Source organism: Pelodiscus sinensis, unplaced genomic scaffold (assembly GCF_049634645.1).
Source record: "Pelodiscus sinensis isolate JC-2024 unplaced genomic scaffold, ASM4963464v1 ctg35, whole genome shotgun sequence".
NCBI lineage: Eukaryota > Metazoa > Chordata > Testudines > Trionychidae > Pelodiscus > Pelodiscus sinensis.
In genome coordinates, this window is record NW_027465908.1 from 7,269,333 (window position 1) to 7,288,306 (window position 18,974).

At 50.3% G+C, this 18,974-nt stretch overlaps 2 non-coding genes across 2 annotated transcripts; one reads left to right on the forward strand and one right to left on the reverse strand.

Moving 5' to 3' along the window:
* Nucleotides 1-7,127: 7,127 nt before the first annotated feature.
* Nucleotides 7,128-7,209, reverse strand: TRNAF-AAA (transfer RNA phenylalanine (anticodon AAA)). The gene has a single exon. It is a non-coding gene; the product is annotated as a tRNA-Phe (tRNA).
* Nucleotides 7,210-10,054: 2,845 nt separating this feature from the next.
* On the forward strand, nucleotides 10,055-10,128 carry TRNAF-GAA (transfer RNA phenylalanine (anticodon GAA)). Its single transcript has one exon. It is a non-coding gene; the product is annotated as a tRNA-Phe (tRNA).
* Nucleotides 10,129-18,974: the final 8,846 nt, after the last annotated feature.

Consider the following 18,974-nt stretch of genomic DNA (forward strand, 5'->3'; position numbering starts at 1 on the left):
GCAAGTTTTTCCGGAAAAGCGGCTGATTTTCTGGAAAAACTGGCCAGTCTAGACAAAGCCCCTAGTGTAGATGTAGCCTCTATGAGTTACCCGCAGTGAGGCTGTTAATGTCGGCATCTAACTAATCGTATCATTAGGCCATGTCTTCACTCAGGTGGAGATCGCTACTGCAATCCATCTTCCAGAACTTGATTTAGCAAGTCTAGCTAAGCCTCACTAAACCAAAGCTCTAGGGCACCTCCTGCTCTTTGCTACTATCCTACTCCCACTGTGAGGGCACCACCAAGCTCAACTGAAGATAAAGCCAACTCCAGATACAAGTTGAAGAATGGTGGGAAGAAAAAACCCATTGACCTGGCAACAAGGCACCACTGGGAATTGAACCCAGGAACTCTATTTACAAGGAAGGTGCTTTAGCCAACTAACCCATGGTGCCTGCCTTGAAAAGGGCTTTAAAACTGATCAACTTTATCATGCCAGACACCCCCTTCCCATTCCAAAGTGTGGCCGTTCCCCATTTCCCTCCAGCTCTTGCCATGACTCAAGGCCTGCCCAGCCCAAGACATTTGATTGGCAGCTGGTACGAAAAACCTTTTTGTCAATTGTAGCACCAGGCTCCAAAGGGACAGACCCAAGGCAGCCGCCTGGTCCTAAGGCCGTGAGGGGGAAATCTCGCTCCCCTGGGGTACAGAGCCCCCAGAAGGGTCCGAGGCCGGAGGTCAAATCAGTGAGGCAGGAGAGAAATCTAGAAGGAAAAACTTTATGATGCATGCATGCAGGCTGTCACACCAAGAGGGAAAGCGGCAGCACTGAGAGACAGATTTAGGTATCCTATATACAGAATGCTTAGACAGTTCAGTTGTTGATTGTTATTCTTTAACGTATCAAAGTCTCAGCAGAAGTACTCTGAGACTTCTGTTCACCCCAGGAGTGCTAGAAGTAAGTTTTACAGAACAAAGGCACATGAGAATGTGGAGTGGAGAAGTCTACAAGGCAAACTGTGACAAAGATAAGGGTTTACATGACAAATTGTGACAGACTAGGAGTATCCATGAACTTGAGATAGGCATTGTAAGGGTCTTGATTAGAGCTAATTTGATTTCTCTCTGTTACAGGGAGAGAGGCCTGGAAAACTTTTTAACCCTTACAGCAGTTTTTCTTTTAGAGAGTTTTGATTTCCTGCACAGTCCCCCCTTTCGACACAATTGGAGTTATTTGATTTTTCTCCCACAGCCGGGCCTGCAGCCAGGGTGAGGGAGAAGAATCTCTCCTTTCAGCTGGAGTTGAATCAGCAACCTAAGGACACTTGCTGAGCACCCACTACAGGCCTCTGCTCTGCCAGCTGAGCTATGGAAGGGTGCCTGGGGTGGACTGATTTGCCCAGGTGGGGCTTTTTAATGCGTGCCAGGGCAAGATCCCCCCGAAGGGGACAGCCTCCCAGGGGAGGGGCAGGAGAACCCAGCAGCACAGGGTGTCACAGGTACTTCATGCACAGAAAGACCCTTGAGTGAAACCAGGCAGAAATGTTGCGTCTCACTCCCTGCAGCTCCCCTTGCTGCCCTGGCAGGTGCTGCCCCTTCTCCCACCGGCCTGGGCCTGGCATCCCTCCCCCGCCCGGCACCACAGAAAGCCCCTTGGCGTGAGCCTGGGCAAGATACAGGCCTCAGGCCTGTCACCTCTGAGGGGCTTGTGCCTTGGCCTCCTCTGCCCTTGGTGCCGGCTCTCCCTGTTGTCCCCTGAGCACTGCTGGCCAAAGGAGGCAGCAAGGCAGGAGAGGGGGGGAGGAGCAAGTCCCGCTGAGGCCGACAGCTCAGGCTTAAGCCTCCAGCCCCAGCACAAAACCTTCAGTCGGGCCCGTGTGGTTCCCTCCTGCCCCCACACATGCTCACAGGGGGAAACGTGCCCCATGTTCCATCCCCGAACCTGGCCTGGGTGACGGGCTCAGCCCTCCAGCAGCCCACAGGGCCTGTGAGGGATGGACTGAGAGCAGGGCCCCATTGACATGCCCCTTCTTGCACAACAAAAACCCTCTTGTACAATTCCGCTACGATGATTGTTTTCAGGAATAGTGGCATTGCACAAGAGGGGTTTTCTTGCACAAGAAGGGGCAGTGTAGACAGCTCCCTCTGGAGCAAGAGCATCTTCTGCAAAAATGGCGGCTTATTAGGTATGCAAATGAGGCTCCATGATATTCCACACTTAGGCTCATTTGCATATTTCTCGCACAAGAAGCTGGGAGCGTAGACATAGCCTAGGTGAATGTGGTGGGTGTATTTTCCCCACCAGGCCTTTGTCCCTTGAAATCCCTGGGGACGCTGGGTTCTGTCTTGTTTGGTTTCCCTTTTCCCTGCTTCCCTCCTCACTGTGGGGGAGGGGGAGGCTCTTTCACCCTGGCACAGAGATGGGACGGGCAGATGCTATGAGAGCGAGCCCCTGGGGTATTTGGGGAGAGAACTTGCACACGTCTGCCCTTTCATCTGTGGCCAGGATGGCCGAGGGGTTAAAATGTTTGACTTATGCTCAAATGGATGTTTGTCTGTGTGGGTTCAAACCCCACTCTTGGTAGCTTCTTGTTTTGGAGAGACATCGATCTGGATGGTGCTTTGTTCTGCTGTGAGGCAGGGGGCTGGACTTCATCTCTGAAGGTCCCTTTGGCTATGTCAGCAGTGGCGGCATCTTGTGCCAGAACACATCCACCCTGCCATGTGCTAGATATGCTTTTGCTCAAGAGCATCCATGGCAGTGTGGACACTCCCTTATGCAAGAAGCCCTTTCTTACCACGCTTTACTGTAAAACTTCTTGCACAAGAGCAAGTGGGTAGTGTGGCCCTTCTTGCACAATAACCCGCCAGTGTAGACATAGCCTATCAGTGTAGACATAGCCTTCCAGTTCTAGTCCCAGTTCTGATTGGCTGAGCAGGGGCCAGTCACAGGGAGGAGACTCAGGACTTTGTTGTTCTCCTTAAGTCCCAGCAAATGAGCCAGAACCAATTGTCTGCTTCTCGCCAGTGGCTGTCTCTGAGCAGCTCCTGAGTCTCTCTGTGTCCTGATGTTTCTAAACGACTGGCTGTAGCTCCTTTGAGACACTTTATTTGGATCAGTCAGGGTCTGATCTGAGGGTGAGCTTCAGCATCAGGGCTTCTGGGTCCTGTTCTTCAATCCCCACCCCACTCAGCCGCCCACCCCCAGCCTCTTCCAGCACAGCCTGCCCCCCGCCACAGAGCTTCCACAGGGGCCTCTGTCTCAGAGGGAATGGGGAGCCCCTGCCCCCGCCCCCGGCACCCACCCACCCTGCTGCTTCTCTCACCAGATCAGGATTCACCCAACACAAGTAAGTGCCTCTGTCCCCCCGACCCCGGCTGCTGGGTTCCCTCCTGTTTAGCTGCCTGGCCCCAGGTAAGGTCACATGAGACTGCTCATATCACCCCCTCAGCACGGAGCCCTGGGCAGCTGCCCTGCTCGCTCAGGTCTCAGGCTGACCTTTCTTCCCACCCAGCCCCTGCCCTGCCCCCCCCCCCGCCCCCCGGGGCTTGCTTTGACACCCTCCCTTGTTCTTTCTCCTTCATCCTTGTTCCTTCTGGACATGCACATGCACAGCACTCCTTTGTGCTTCTCAAGCCAGGACCTGCAAGGAGGAGCCGGTCCTTGGAGCTCAGCTTGCACAGCATCTGCTAGTTTCCCACCACATGTCACCTGAGTGTTAGGAAAATGGGCCGATAAGGAGCCCAAGGCAAGAAAGGAGGAACTGAACTTCTTCCGACACCCCCCTTATTTCCCCCAATAGCTGCTTCTGATAAGATAAAAATGTGGTCTAGCTTGTACATTCCTGCCTGGCGGGAAGCCATAAATTAATATTATCAGAATTGTTGAGTCAAAGGCTCAGGTCATGTCACTGCCCAAAACAGCACAAGAAAAGAGAAGTCAGGTAGATGCATCCTGTTTTTATGGTGAGACAAGATATGAAAAATGATTACGCTAGTGGTTCTGCGCAGACTGGCTTGCTTATTTCAAGATATAAAAATACGCTGTATGCTTAACCCAGTGTGCCTCTCCTTCCGGCATGAGTCGAGGGGAGCACCCGCTCAGCTGACCAACAAATAAAGGGCTTGGCGTTTATCCTTTTGTCTTCCGTGCCTCCTTGGGGTAAGTGACTAGCTCCAGGGGGAAACAAGCCCGTTTGGCTAACATGAGAAGAGGTGACTTGTTCTCCTTCCTTCTGACCTTACGTCTCTGTTCCCTTCAAAGGTCTCCATTGCCTCAGGACCCGCCTCCGCAGGGCGCTGCCCCTCTGCCACTGGGCTGGGAGTGGGAGACTCCACAGTCTCTGCACTTGGGTGAGAAGTCTCATGGGGACTCGTCTGTTGATGGCGTTAGTCAGCCCGATGGCCAGCCAGATCCATTCCGTAGTGCTGCCCGAGAGGGAGCTTTACAAGTGCCCAGTGTCCATTGGTATTTTCTGGGGCTTTGTGTAGGGGATTGGGCTTGGCCATCTTTTCCATGGGAAATGCCTCTTTTTTGGAACAGCAGCTCCCAGGAGTTCACGGAACTTCTTCTCAGCTTGGGAAAGGGACGACTAAAGGGCGATGGGACAGAGTTTTATGTAATGATGACAAGGGTGCAGAAAGCAAATAAGAATTTTTTTTCTCGTACTCAAGATACTGGGTGAAGGAATGAAACTAGTAAGTAACCAAATTAAAAGTAAACCAAAAGGAAGCATTTTTGCACCCAGTGGAACTTCTTGCCAGAAGATGTTGTGAAGGTGAAATCTACAAGAAGGTCCAAAACAGAACTGGATAATTGAATGCAGGAAAGGTCAATCAATGGCATTTAACCAGAATGGACAGGGAAGGTGTCCCTAGCTGGTGTATTCTAGAAGCTAGGAAGGGGCGACAGGAGGGATCACTTAACAATTGTCTGTCCTGAGGATTCCCACTGGGCAATGAAATTGGCTGCTGTCATGATGATCATAATGGTCCCTTCTGACCTTAAAGTCTATGAGTCTATGAGACAGGATCCTTGGGCAACTGGCATGGCCCAGTCTGGCTATTCTGATGTTCTGTTTGGTTTCTGTTCTTGTCAATGGAAAATTGACCCACGTCCTGAAGGGGACAGAAAGTAGCCTTTGAAAGGCTGGTGTACGTAAGGAAAAAAGCTTATTCACAGGTCCCTGCTGGTCTAGTGGCTAGGATTCAGTATTTTCATTGTTGAGATCTGGGTTCAATTACCAGTCAGAGAAACCAGTCTTGGTTTCACATGATAATGGCCCATGCATTCATCTTACCTCATTGCTACAGCAGCTGTGGCCCAAGAAGTTAACTGAGGACCCCTTTCCCACCTCTCCCTCACTGCCAAGACAGCACCTGCCATTTTCACAAGCCCTTCAGAAGGGTTAGAGCTGAGTGACTCAAACTGCCCCTCCTCTCTCCCATGTGGGTAGCCCTGTAGGAAGCTCTGTGGCACACACAGCACTAGCCCAGTGCACAGTCAGGTCTGAACAAGAACTGTTTGTTCCCTTTGGTTGTTGAAGGAGACAACACAGAACTGGCTCCAGCCCCCACTCAGTAACCTGGGGAAATGACCCACTGGGCCCCTTGGAGAGGCAACGATTCCCCACTGGCCAGGGCAGAGCCTGCCTCTGACACGGTCATGGAGCCTTCTCCCCCTGGTCCTGCCTCCCCCTTCACTCAGCTCTCACTGCTCGGTGCTGCCAGGGAGGGGCCTCACTGCGAGAGCCACCTGGGCAGGTTCCTGCCAGAGACACGTCCCAGAGCAGGACGGATGCTCAGACCGACACTGAGTGTTGCTCAGCGCTGGGGTGAGACAGGGAAGGACAAAAGGGTCTAACGGCGCCTGCAGCCTTTCAGAACAGCCCCCGGCCCCACCTCCATGTACCAGCCCCTCGCTGGTCTCCGCTGTGCACTATCTGGACTCAGGCCTCCCTGGTGCCAGCCTAAGGGCTCTGGAGAAGACATGGCAGCTCCATGGGCAGAGTCCTTAGCCCCTTGCTGGGCTCATTAAGCAGCTGTGGGGCTGGGCTGTTGCACAGCTTAAAGCAGGGATGGGCAAGAACTGGGAACCGCTCCCAGGACTGCATGTTTCCATGCTATTAACAGAGGAGGTGGGGGTCTGGGATTCAGGTTGGGTGCAGACAGGAGCTTGGGGCAGAGGACTGGGGTACAGGATCTGGGAGGGGTGTGGGTTCAGAAGGGTGGGGGGGCAGAGGGTTTGGTTTACGTGGGGTCCCAGTGGGTTGAGGGAAGGGAGGGGCTGGGGTGCCAGAGGCAGGCTCTGGCTGGGAGACTTACCTGGCTCACTCCCGGCCAGCAGCCCAGCACCTTTCTCAGGCAGCCTGCCCTGCCCCCACACAGGCTGCAGGGGCCATGTGGGTCGGTGAATAGGAGCCTGAGTGGAGGGGGGATGGTGCTTCACATGGCCAGAAACCAGCCAATGGGATTGTGCCAGGAGCAGGGACACTAACAGCTTCACTCAGCTCTCAGGGTTCATCTACACAGTGCGCTTGTTTTTCAGTAGCTTGTTTCAAAGTAGCACGTCCACACGGCAGGGAAGCCTTGACTTAGAGCCCCAGGAGGCACTGGGCAGTGATTACTTTGACTGGCCCTGGGGAGGAGCTATTTCGAAATAGCTGCAGTGGAGCATCCACACTCCGGCTATTGCAAAATAGCTATTTTGGAAGAGGCGTTATCCCTCGGGCAATGGGTTTTACAGATTTGGAACTAAGCCATGGTGGCTTTTGAGGTGAGTGAGTAGGAAGAGGGAGGAGCCACTGCAGGCACTTGGCCCTCAGCTTGCAAAAAAAATAACCTTGTCCAAGAAGCCCCTCTGGGGTGAGGAATAACTCTTCTGGAATAGGCCCTGTTTTCCGACACTGTACTGTAAATTTTCTTGCACAAGAACATGCGTGCAGTGTAGACGCTCTGTAAGCTTTTGTGCAAGAAGCCTGCAGTATAGCCATAGCCCTGGAGAGGGATTGCAGCAGAAATCTCCCCCTGAGTGAAGACATGGGCTAATGGTGCAATTAGTTATACTCTGACACCAACAGCCCCACTGCTGGTAACCCACAGAGACCCTTGTTGCCTTAGGAAGGGGTGTGGCCAAAACACAGGTCCCACTGTGAGCAGGGTTTGAACCTGCACAGGGATACCCTATTGGATTTTTAGTCCAACAGCTTAACCACTTGGCCATCACAGCTGCAGGTGATAAGATGCCAGAGAAACTGGTAAATAATTCCAGTGCGCAGGCCTAACGTCACCTGCCACAGAATTCACACAGCAAACCATTTCAACAACTGTGCAGAGGAGTCCTGGGTGTTCTGGTCTTAGGCTCCTTTGGAGGTGAGTTCTGCTTCAAGGTCTTTCCTCCTCCTTCTTGGTCTTCCTTTCCCTTTTCCTTCCTTTTCTCTTCTCCCCCTTTTCTTCTTCTTGCTGGTCTCCTTCTTGGACCCCAGTTTATATAGAGAAACTCAATACTGCTTAGTTCTACCTTAACCAATTATTTTAGTATAATTTTACTAACCAATCAGAACATACTGTAACAGAATTACCTAGCCAATCAAACCCCACCGCCTTAGTTGATTTACACCTAGCAAAATCAATTATACAGCAGACAAAAAACAGGACTGTATAGCGTTTTAAAGACTAACAAGATGGTTTATTAGATGATGAGCTTTCGTGGGCCAGACCCACTTCCTCAGATCAAATAGTGGAAGAAAATAGTCTCAACCATATATACCAAAGGATACAATTAAAAAAAAATGAACACATATGAAAAGGACAAATCAAATTTCAGAACAGAAGGGGGATAGAGGTGGGGGGAAGGGAGGAAGGTAAACGTCTGTGAGCTAATGATATTAGAGGTGATAATTGGGGAAGCTATCTTTGTAATGAGTAAGATAATTAGCGTCTTTATTCAAATTTGCATGTAAAGTGTCGAATTTAAGCATGAATTACAGTTCAGAGGATTCTCTTTCAAGAGCAGTCTTAAAAGGTCTTTGAAGCAGGATGCACGTAATCAAGTCGTCGAGACAATGTCCTTTCTGGTTGAAATGGCAAGAAACTGTTTTTTCTTTGTGATCCTGTCTGATATCTGTTTTGTGGGCATTGATCCTTTGGCAAAATGTCTGAGATGTTTGTCCAATGTACATAGCAGACGGGCACTTTCAGCACATGATAGCATAAATTATATTTCTGGATGCGCAGGAATATGTGTTCTTGATCTTATAACTCACTTGGTTAGGTCCAATAATGGTATCAGCAGAGTGAATATGTGGACAAAGCTGGCAACAAGGTTTGTTGCAAGGGAAGGTACCAGGGTTGGTATTAGTGTGGTATGTCCTGTGGTTGTTGGTAAGAATCATCTTGAGGTTAGGTGGTTGTCTATAGGAGACTATGGGTCTGTCTCCCAGAGACTCTTGGAGTTTAGTATCCTGTTCCAGTATAGGCTGTAGTTTATTGATAATGTGTTGGACAGGTTTAAGTTGGGGGCTGTAGGTGATGACAAGTGGTGTTCTATTGTTGGTTTTCTTGGGTCTGTCTTGAAGTAGATGGTTTCTAGGTATTCGTCTGGCTCTTTCAATTTGCTTTTTTATTTCTCCGGGTGGGTAGTTGAGGTTTATAAATGCTTGGTAGAGATCCTGAAGTTTCTGGACTCTGTCAGTGGGATTAGAGCAGATGCGGTTGTATCGAAGGGCTTGGCTATAGATGATGGATCGTATGGTGTGTTCTGAATGGGAGCTGGAAGCATGTAGGTAACTGTATGAGTCAGTGGGTTTTCTGTAGAGAGTGGTGTCTAATTTTCCACTGTTGATTTGTACTGTGCTGTCCAGGAAATGAATCTCTTGTGTAGAATGGTCCAGGCTGAGATTGATGGTGGGGTGTAGGTTGTTGAAATCTCTGTTGAATGTCTCCAGTGTTTCTTGGCCATGCATCCAGGTCATAAAGATGTCATCGATGTAGCATAAGTAGAGAAGGGGTAAAAGGGGACGGGAGTTGAGGAAACATTGTTCTAGGTCAGCCATAAAGATATTAGCATACTGTGGGGCCATGCGTGTACCCATGGCTGTGCAACTGATCTGGAGGTATAAGTTGTTCTCAAACTGGAAATAATTGTGGGTGAGAACAAAGTTACATAGGTCTGCTATCAGGTTGGCAGTGATGTCCTCTGGGATAGTGTTTCTAATTGCTTGTAATCCGTCTTCATGTGGGATGTTGGTGTATAGAGCTTCTACATCCATGGTGGCAAGGATGGTGTTATTGGGGAGGTTATCGATGTTTTGTAGTTTCCTTAGGAAGTCAGTAGTGTCTCGGAGATAGCTGGGGGTGTTGGTTGCCTAGGGTTTGAGAAGAGAGTCTACATAGCTGGATAGACCAGAAGTGAGAGTGCCAATACCAGAGATGATGGGGCATCCAGGGTGCCCAGGTTTATGGATCTTGGGAAGCAGATAGAATAATCCTGGTCGGGGGTCAGAAGGTGTTTCTGTGTGTATTTGTTCCCGAGTAGCTGTAGGGAGGCTTTTAAGGAGACAGTGTAATTTCTTTTGGTATTCTGAGGTGGGATCAGAAGAGAGAGGTTTGTAAAATGTGGTGTTGGAGAGTTGTCTGGTTGCCTCCTGGTTATAGTCGGCCTTATTCATAATGACCACAGCACCCCCTTTGTCAGCTGGTTTGATTATAATGTCCAGGTTGTTTTTGAGACTCTGGATGGCATGGTGTTCAGCACGGCTGAGATTGTGTGTCGCTTGTTGTCGTTTGCGAATAATGTCAGTCTTTGAGTTGTTGCGGAAGCTTTGTATATAGAAATCCAGATTGTAATTCCGACCATCAGGGGGAGTCCATATAGAATTATTTTTCCTTTGGTGTTGACGGGGGGAACTGGTAGGTCAGATTGATGTTCATTGGTGGTTTGGAAATATTCTCGGTGGCGGAGGCAGTGAAAAAAAGCCTCAAGGTCACCACATAATTATATCTAGTTTGTGAGGGACGTGGGACAGAAAGAGAGACCCCAGGACAAGACAGAACTCAAAAAGATTGAAGCAGTTGCCAAAGTAGCTCAGTTGGGAGAGTGTTAGACTGAAGATCTAAAGGTCCCCTGGTTCAATCCCAGGCTTTGGTAGAAGCCTTTGCCAATATGGCTTAGTCAATTATGGTTTTCCTCCATCTCTGGCAAGCAATTGTCTGCAGGCAGAGTTCAAGAGGCCAGGAATGATGTCATAACGATTATAGATAGAAATGTAGCTGTGTTAGTCTGGTGTAGCTGAAACATAGTCCTGTACTTTGTTTCATAAAGATGATGATATTTCAGGGTTAGAAACAGGAGAGGGGATTTCATGTCACCTCAGAGGTTGTTGACACACAGGGCTCTTGGCTTCAGCTGCTCCCAGCCTTGCTTCTGTTTTTATTTCCAAGTTCCCAGGAAGGAACATTAACAGAGCCTGCCTCGGACTAAATCTGAGGCTTCCCCATAGTGAGGACACACTATTTCTATTTTCTTAGACTGGAAGTTATTAAGTTGATTTAAGCAATTTCAAAATAGTTTCCAAGTATACACGTGCCCTTATAGTCCCGGTTTTCTCAACATCCTCTGGCAAGGAGTTCCTCAGGTTGACTGTGCGTTGTGTGAAGAAATACTTCCTTTTGTTTGTTTTCAACCTGCTTATATCATGGTGCATCCTTAGTTCTTCTATTATGGGAACAAGAAAAATACCTTTGCTTATTTATAGTCTCAACAACAGCCATGATTTATAGACCTCTATCTTATCTCCACTTTGTCTCCATCTTTCTAAGATGAAAAGTCCCAATCTCTGCTCATGTGGCAGCTGATCCAAACTTTTCATCATTTTTGTTGTGCTTTTCTGAAGTTTCCAATGCCAAGGTATGGGTTTTTTTTCAGGGGCGGGGGTGGGGAGGTGGGGGATAAGGCAACCACATTTCCAGCCAGTGATCAAGTTGTGGGCACAGCATGGATTTATAGAGATGTCATTTGATAGTCACTGTCTTATTGTCAAGGCCTTTTAAAATAATTTCTAACATCCCATTTGTGGCTATACGTGGAGTGGATGTTTTCAGAGATCTCTCCAGCTGTGACTTGTTGTAGGCAGATTTGTTTCCATTTAGTATGGGTGTTACTAATTGTTTATACTAATTATACGGATTAATTGCCAGACTCAGAGCTCTCAGCAATTTTCCATGAAAAGGTGTTTTCCCCTCCCCACCATGGTGTTGGAAAAAGAGTTAGTAACGGAATAGTTAGCCAAGTTTAAACACTTTTGTGGCTTTCTGTAGTGTAGTGGTTATGATGTTTGCCTAACATGCAAAGGGTCCCTGGTTTACAGCCAGGCAAAAACAGAGGGTCTGCTTTCATTGCAGCTCCCCTGGGTGCCCAGGAATGTGCATCTCCTGCTGTCCAGTCTGTGCCTAGGAGGCTAGGTATGGGGCCAGCTCTTCCTGCTGCCTCCCTTTGCATAACTGGCCCAAGGCAGGAATGGGACAGAGAATGGGAGGCAGGCCTGGGACTCAGTGGTTGAGGAAAGCCCTGTATCCCTTGTTCTTGCCAAATCCTGTGGGATGGGGCTGGCTGTGGGGAGGCAGAGCCCTGTGCCTGTCTCAGGGCTTCCCAGGGATGCTCCTTGCAGCCCAGGAGAAGAAGGGGGCTCTGGGTGGAAGGAAAACAAGCAAAGCTGGTCCCAGCAGGCATGAGCTGGGGCTCCAGCTGAGGAAGTGGTGCTGGGTGTAGGTCCCATGGTATAAGAAGCAGCACTTGGGCCTTAGGCCCAGCAGTCTTGCAAGCTGAGTTCAAATCCCAGTGGGACCTGCCACAGTTTAGCTGCAAAACCCTCCCACTGCTTTGCCTTCTTTCCACTTAGGTTCATGAGAGACCATTTCTTACCTCACGCTGGGTGTCTGATGCTCAGTGGGTGGCTGGGATGTGCTGGGACCCTGGGCTTGCAGGATTCTGAGGTTTCATGTTTCTTGCTGCTGCCCCGATGGCCTCTTGTTTGGTCCCAGTAGGTGCCAGGCTCTGCCTCTTGCCCCCGTGGTGCTCAAGAGAATGCGCATCAGGCCAGGCTGACTGGCTAAGGGACAGCAGGAGCCCTGTCTAGGGCAGGGAGGGAGGGGAATTGTGTGTGAGGGCGTTGCCCAGACAGGCAGCCCCGGTCTGGGAGGACAGAGCTGCCCCACATTGGTGAACTTAAGCACAAAAAGGAAGCTAACAAAAAGTGGAAACTTGGACAAATGACCAGGGAGGGGTTTAAATGTATAGCTCGAGAATGCCGGGGGGTTATCAGGAAGGCGAAAGCGCAAATGGAATTGCGACTGGCTAAGGATGTGAAGGATAACAAGAGAAGTTTCTACAGGCATGTTAACAAGAAGAAGGTGATTAGAGAGGGTGTGCAGCCCCTAATGGATGAAGGAGGTAACCTGGTGACAGATGATGTAGGAAAAGCTGAAGTACTCAATGCTTTCTTTGCCTCTGTATTCACGGACAAAGTCGGCTCCTGGACTTCTGTGCTAAGTGACGCAAGATGGGATGAAGATGGACAGCCCTTGGTGGGTGAAGAACAGGTTAGGAACTATTTAGAAAAGCTAAACGTACACAAATCCATGGGTCCGGACTTAATGCACCCAAGGGTACTGAGGGAGTTGGCAAATGTCATTGAGGAGCGTTTGGCTATTATATTTGAAAAGTCGTGGAGATCGGGCGAAATCCCGGATGATTGGAAAAAGGCAAATGTAGTGCCCATCTTCAAAAAAGGGAAGAAGGATGATCCAGGGAACTATAGGCCGGTCAGTCTTACCTCGGTTCCTGGAAAAATCATGGAAGGGATTCTTAAGGAATCCATTTTGAGACACTTGGATGAGAGTAATAGAAATGTAGCCGTGTTAGTCTGGGGTAGCTGAAGTGCTACATTGTCCTGCATTTTGGATGAGAGGAAAGTGATTAGGAATAGTCAGCATGGAATCACAAAGGGCAAGTCGTGCCTGACCAATCTGATTAGCTTCTATGATGAGGTAACTGGCTCGGTGGACGTGGGAAAGTCAGTGGATGTGATATACCTTGACTTGAGCAAGGCTTTTGATACGGTCTCCCACAATATTCTTGCCAGCAAGTTAAGGGATTGTGGATTGGATAAATGGACGGTAAGATGGATAGAAAGATGGCTAGAAGGCCGGGCCCAGTGGGTAGTGATCAATGGCTCGATGTCAGGATGGCGGTCGGTTTCTAGCAGAGTGCCCCAAGGTTCGGTTCTAGGACCAGTTTTGTTCAATATCTTTATTAATGATCTGGATGAGGGGATGGATTGCACCCTCAGCAAGTTTGCGGATGATACGAAGCTGGGGGGAGAGGTAGATATGCTTAAGGGCAGAGATAGGGTACAGAATGACTTAGACAAATTGGAGGATTGGGCCACAAGAAATCTGATGAGGTTCAACAAGGACAAGTGTAGAGTCCTGCACTTGGGACGGAAGAATCCCAAGCATAGTTACAAGCTGGGGACCAACCGGTTAAGTAGTAGTTCTGCAGAAAAGGACCTGGGGGTTACAGTGGATGAGAAGCTGGATATGAGTCAACAGTGTGCCCTTGTAGACAAGAAAGCGAATGGCATATTAGTTTGCATTAAGAGGAGCATTGCCAGCAGATCCAGAGATGTCATTATTCCCCTTTATTCGGCTTTGGTGAGGCCGCATCTGGAGTATTGTGTCCAGTTCTGGGCCCCCCACTACAAAAAGGATGTGGACGCATTGGAGAGGGTCCAGCGGAGGGCAACCAAAATGATTAGGAGGCTGGAGCATATGACTTATGAGGAGAGGCTGAGGGACTTGGGTCTGTTTAGTCTGCAGAAGCGAAGAGTGAGGGGGGATTTAATAGCAGCCTTCAACTTCCTGAAGGGAGCTCCCAAGAGAAAGGCTGTTCTCAGTAGTGACAGATGGCAGAACAAGAAGCAGTGGTCTCAAGTAGTGGTGGGAGAGGTCCAGGTTGGATATTAGGAAAAACTATTTCACTAGGAGGGTGGTGAAGCACTGGAATGGGTTACGTAGGGAAGTAGTGGAGTCTCCATCCCTAGAGGTGTTTAAGTCTCGGCTTGACAAAGCCCTGGCTGGGTTGATTTAGTTGGAATTGGTCCTTCCTAGAGCAGGGGGCTGGACTTAATGACCTTCTGAGGTGTCTTCCAGTTCTATGACTAGACTTCTTCTTTCTAAAACTGTGGTGAAAACTGAGAGTGAATTGCTTGCAGGCTGAGACTGTGAGTTAAAGAAGGACATCACCAGGCATAGGGCTTGACCCCATGACCCTGAGATTAAGAGGCTCATGCTGTACTAACTGAGCTAGCCAGGCTGCATGCAAAAAGTTTCCTAATATCCCATCACAGCATAACAGGAGCCAAGTGCTCTCCACTGCCTGACTTAAGGCTCTTTCTTGTCCCTAATGTGGAGTTCTGGTCTGTGGAGAGGTTTGAGCTCAAACCCCACTCCCGACACACCCACTTCTTTCCCCACAAGGAACGGACCCATTTCCATCTCTCCAGGGACAGGAGAAGGGCTCTGACCTGTTCTCTGCAAAATGCTCAGCCTGTTTCATTTTCTGCAGGAACGAGTGGGATCCATACGCTCTGTTCCCCAGTGACAAGTGTGTGTCCTCTTCCCCCTTTCCACAGACACACACACTTCCACAGGCCGGCCCCTTTCCTACTTCCCCAACTCTTATTCCCATAATGCACTTTGTGCAGGGGCCGCTGGTTTTTGTGCCAATGTGCGTGGCTGGGAGCCAGGACTCAGGACCCTTCCCCCAATCTCCCCCTCTGACGTGCTCACACTGTCTGGCTGCCTCCAGCACAGGCTGAGCTCAGGAGCCAGGTGGGTGACCTGCCCTGCAGCTGTGATGGCATCAGGCCCTTCCTGCCGGCCTGCTCAGTCTGGAGATGGAGCTCCAGGGGGCATCAGACACCCAGCAAGAGGAACAAAACTCTTGTTGTTGAACCTCAGTGCATGGAAGCTGAAGCACCTGAACCTTATAACAACCAGCTGAGCCCCAGCAGGTCCCACTGAGATTTGAACTCAGATTGCAGGATTTAGAGCCCTGAGTGCTGCCCCTTACACCATGGGACCTGTGATGTGAAAGTGCAGTGGGCACCTCTGACTCTCAGCTCTCAGGCTGGCCTCTGCTCTCCTGGCTCCCTGCAGCTGCTTCATCTCCCAGGACTCCCTGTCCTGCCCCAGCTCTGCTGCTTTCAGGGAAAATCCCTTGTTAGCACCAGTCACACTCTGGGGTCAGTGAGGGCCCCTCCCACCTGAGATGTGTGTTACACAAAAGCCTCGTTTCCTGCTCCGTTCCCAACACTGGATGCAAACACATGGTTGCAATGGGGATGTAACAAGTGCCCCCTTAAAAAGCTCATCAATTGAAATGAAACTTTTACATCTCCAGGTGTGTCACACTTTGGATTTCTATTGACCAGGGATTCTTCAAATGACCACAAACCCCTAACATGCTCTAGTGCCAATGCACATAAACCAGACAAACCCGTCCCTCAGCTGGAACCAATTCAAACCGGCTCTGTGTGTGTGTGTCTGGTTTCTGTTTCCATCCATTCAACAAGGGTGTGATCTGATCTGGATGCCCATTGGCTCGTCCTTACTCTCCTTTGGCCGTGTCCTGCAGAAGAACAAGGACCAGGTCCAGCTGGGGATGAATGGCCACAATTGATCTGACACCGTTTGATTTAGCAAGTCCAACTGAGACTCACTAAATCAAACCCGGAGGCCACCCCCACCACCTTCCAGCACTTCTGCTCTTTGCCCCCTTTGGCTTCCTGCTTTGGGGACATGGCCAACTCCAGCTACATAGGGAGGGCTGGTGGGAAGAGCAGACACATTGGCCAGGCACCACTGGGGGCTGCTTCCCTCACCTCCCCCATACCCAGTAGCTGCTTGGCCAGCTTAGTCATGGGGCTGCTCTCTGGGACTTCTCTCCCAGCTCCTCCACCTGTTGCCATTGCCCATCCCAAGGGAGGGGGGACGAGAGTCACTCTCCACGACTGCAGGAGCTGCAGAGGTTGCACTTTTGGGAAACGCTTTATTTTTTGAAAGATCAGCGTCTAGACTGAAACTTTTCTCCGACAAAAAGAGTGGCAGCCATTTTTATGCTAATGAAGTGCGGGAGATTTAAATCCCCGCTTCATTAACAATTGCGATACATCTAATTTACATCCCTTTTCTGAAAAAGGGATGTAGTCTAGACATAGCCAAGAAGTTTTACAGTAAAGCGTGGTAAGAAAGGGCTTCTTGTGCAAGAGCTACGCTCTTTTCTAACAGGTGTAAGTCCTCTTGCTCAAGAGCTCTTGCATAAGAGGGCCGTGTGGACACAGGACAGGTGTTTCTTGTGCAAGAAAGCCCTAGGGCTGAAATGGCCATCAGAGCTTTCTTGCACAAGAGAGCGTCCACACTGCCATGGATGCTCTTGCTCAAAAGCACATCTCGCACATGGCAGGGTGGACGTGTTCTTGCATAAGACCCCTTGAGCAAGATACCGCCAGTGCAGACATAGCCAAAGGGACCTTCAGAGATGAAGTCCAGCCCCCTGCCTCACAGCAGGACAAAGTACCATTCAGATCAATGTCTCTCCTGGTGGCATTGGGGAGGCTGGAAGGATGAAAGGTCTCTCGCCAAACAGCCCAGGGACTCGCTCTCAGAGCATCCGCCCATCCCATCTCTGTGCCAAGGCTTCCCACCGCGAGGGTGAGAGAGTCGCCCCCCCCCCCAGTGAGGAGGCAAGAAGGGAAAAGGGAAACCAAACAGGACAAAACCCAGCATCCCCAGGGATTCCGAGGGACAAAGGCCTGGTGGGGAAAATACCCCCCCCCTCCTTCGCCCAGGCTGCGCCTAGATTGGCATGGACACTTTGCCGCAAAAGCACTTTTTGCGGAAAAGCGTCCGTGCCAATCTAGACGCGCTTTTCCGCAAAAAAAAGCCCCGATCGCATTTTTCCAAATCTGAGCTGTCTACACTGGCCCTTTTGCACAAAAGGGACTTTTGCCTGAACGGGAGCAGAATAATATTTCCGCAAGAAGCACTGATTTCTTACAGTAGGAAAATAGTGCTTTTGCGGAAATTCAAGCGACCAGTGTAGACAGCTGGCAAGTTTTTCTGGAAAAGCAGCTGATCTAGACACAACCCTGCAGGGGAATTAGCTCAAATGGCAGTGTGTTCAGTTAGCATGTAAGAGATAGAGGGATTGATGCTTGGGGAAATCCTTGTTTGTCTTTTTACTGGCAGAGCCAGCCAGGGGGCTAAGTGGCTCCAGTAGCCCCACAACTTCCTAGTTGCTGTCCCCAAAAGCCAGCCACGTTGGGGCAGAGAGCTGCTGGACACCAGCCCTCCTGGGCCAGGCAGTGGCAGGAGCACTGGAGAGAGGTTGCAGGTGGGGCAGAATTAGTTCAACTGGAAAAGTGCTGCCTTTGCAAGTGAGAGGTAGCAGAATTTCCTCCCATCTTCTTCCACTACTTGCTGGTGCTGAGGGGCCGGCCCCTTTCCTGCTGCCCCAACTCTTATTCCCACAATGCGCTTTGTGCAGGGGCCGCTGGTCTTTGTTCCAAGGTGCGTGGCTGGGAGCCAGGACTCAGGACCCTTCCTAAAATACACAAATTCCCCTCCCCCCATGACCCTCTGTTCCACTCACACTGTCTGTCTGTCGCCCACATGCTGAGCTCAGGGGCCAGGTGGGTGACCTGCCCTGCAGCTGTGACAGCATCAGACCCCTCCCTCCCACCTGCTCAGTCTGGAGACCAAGCTCCAGTGGCCTCAGACACCCAGCAGGAGGAACAAAATTGTCTCCACTGTCCCTAAAGACAAGGAAGCCAAAGCACCTGAAGCGCGAGGACCTTGCAGTAACCAGCCCAGCCAGTCCCACTGAAACTTACATTCATCTTGGAGGATTCAGAGTCCCGAGTGCTGCCCCTTACACCATGGCACCTACAGCTGACAGCCCACGGGGGCACCTGGGCCTCTCAACTCTCAGGCTGGCCTCTTCTCCTGGCTTCCCTCCAGCAGCTTCATCTCCCAGGACTCTCTGTCCTGCCCCAGCTCTGCTGCTTTGAAGGGAAATCCCTTGTTAGCACCAGTCACAATCTGGGGTCAGTGAGGGTCCCTTCCACTTGAGAGGTATGTTACAAAAAAGTCTCTTGTTCCCTGCCCAGTTCCCAACACTGACTGCAGGTGTCTACTTTCATGAGGGTGTAGCTCAGTGATAGAGCATTTGACAGCAGATCAAGTGGTCCTTGGTTCAACTCCAAGTGCCCCCTTGGAAAAAGTTCTACTAGCAATATTTTTGTTTCCAGGTCCATCATACTCTGGCTTTACATTGCTTGAGGTTCTTGACATTAATAAGAACCCTTAATGCAGAGCTACTCAACTTTGGAAGCCACAGGGTTATGCCACAAGAAACACTTCCTGTTGGCCTGGCTGGAACATGGCACCACATGAGCATGTTGTTAACACCCATGTGCCCCTGGGGTCCTGAGGAGCACTAGAGATGTCAGGCAGCTCTGTCCTCCCAGCCTGGGGCTGTCTGTCTGGGCCATGCACACACACACACTGGCCCCTTTCTAGGGCAGGGCTTCTGCTGTTCCTTGGTTTACTCAGCCTGGGAGTTGGGCTTTTCCCAAGCAGCAGGAGCTGTGTTTACCTGGGGAGCCACAATAAGAGCAGAACCCCCTCACCCCTGTTTCTGCTTGGCTTTGAACCTGGAGGCTTTTGCATATTAAGCAAACATGATAACCACTACCCCACAGAAACATGGGACGGAAACATGCTTGTCAGTTTTTTTCTGTACATAAAGTTGGACAAATATTCTGTTACTAATTCTTTGCCCAAGGCAGAGCAAGAGCAGGGAACAAGACCCCCCCCCCCCCTTTCCCCTCCCAATACTTCTCTAGACCCTTTGCTCCCAACACAGGGGAGGAG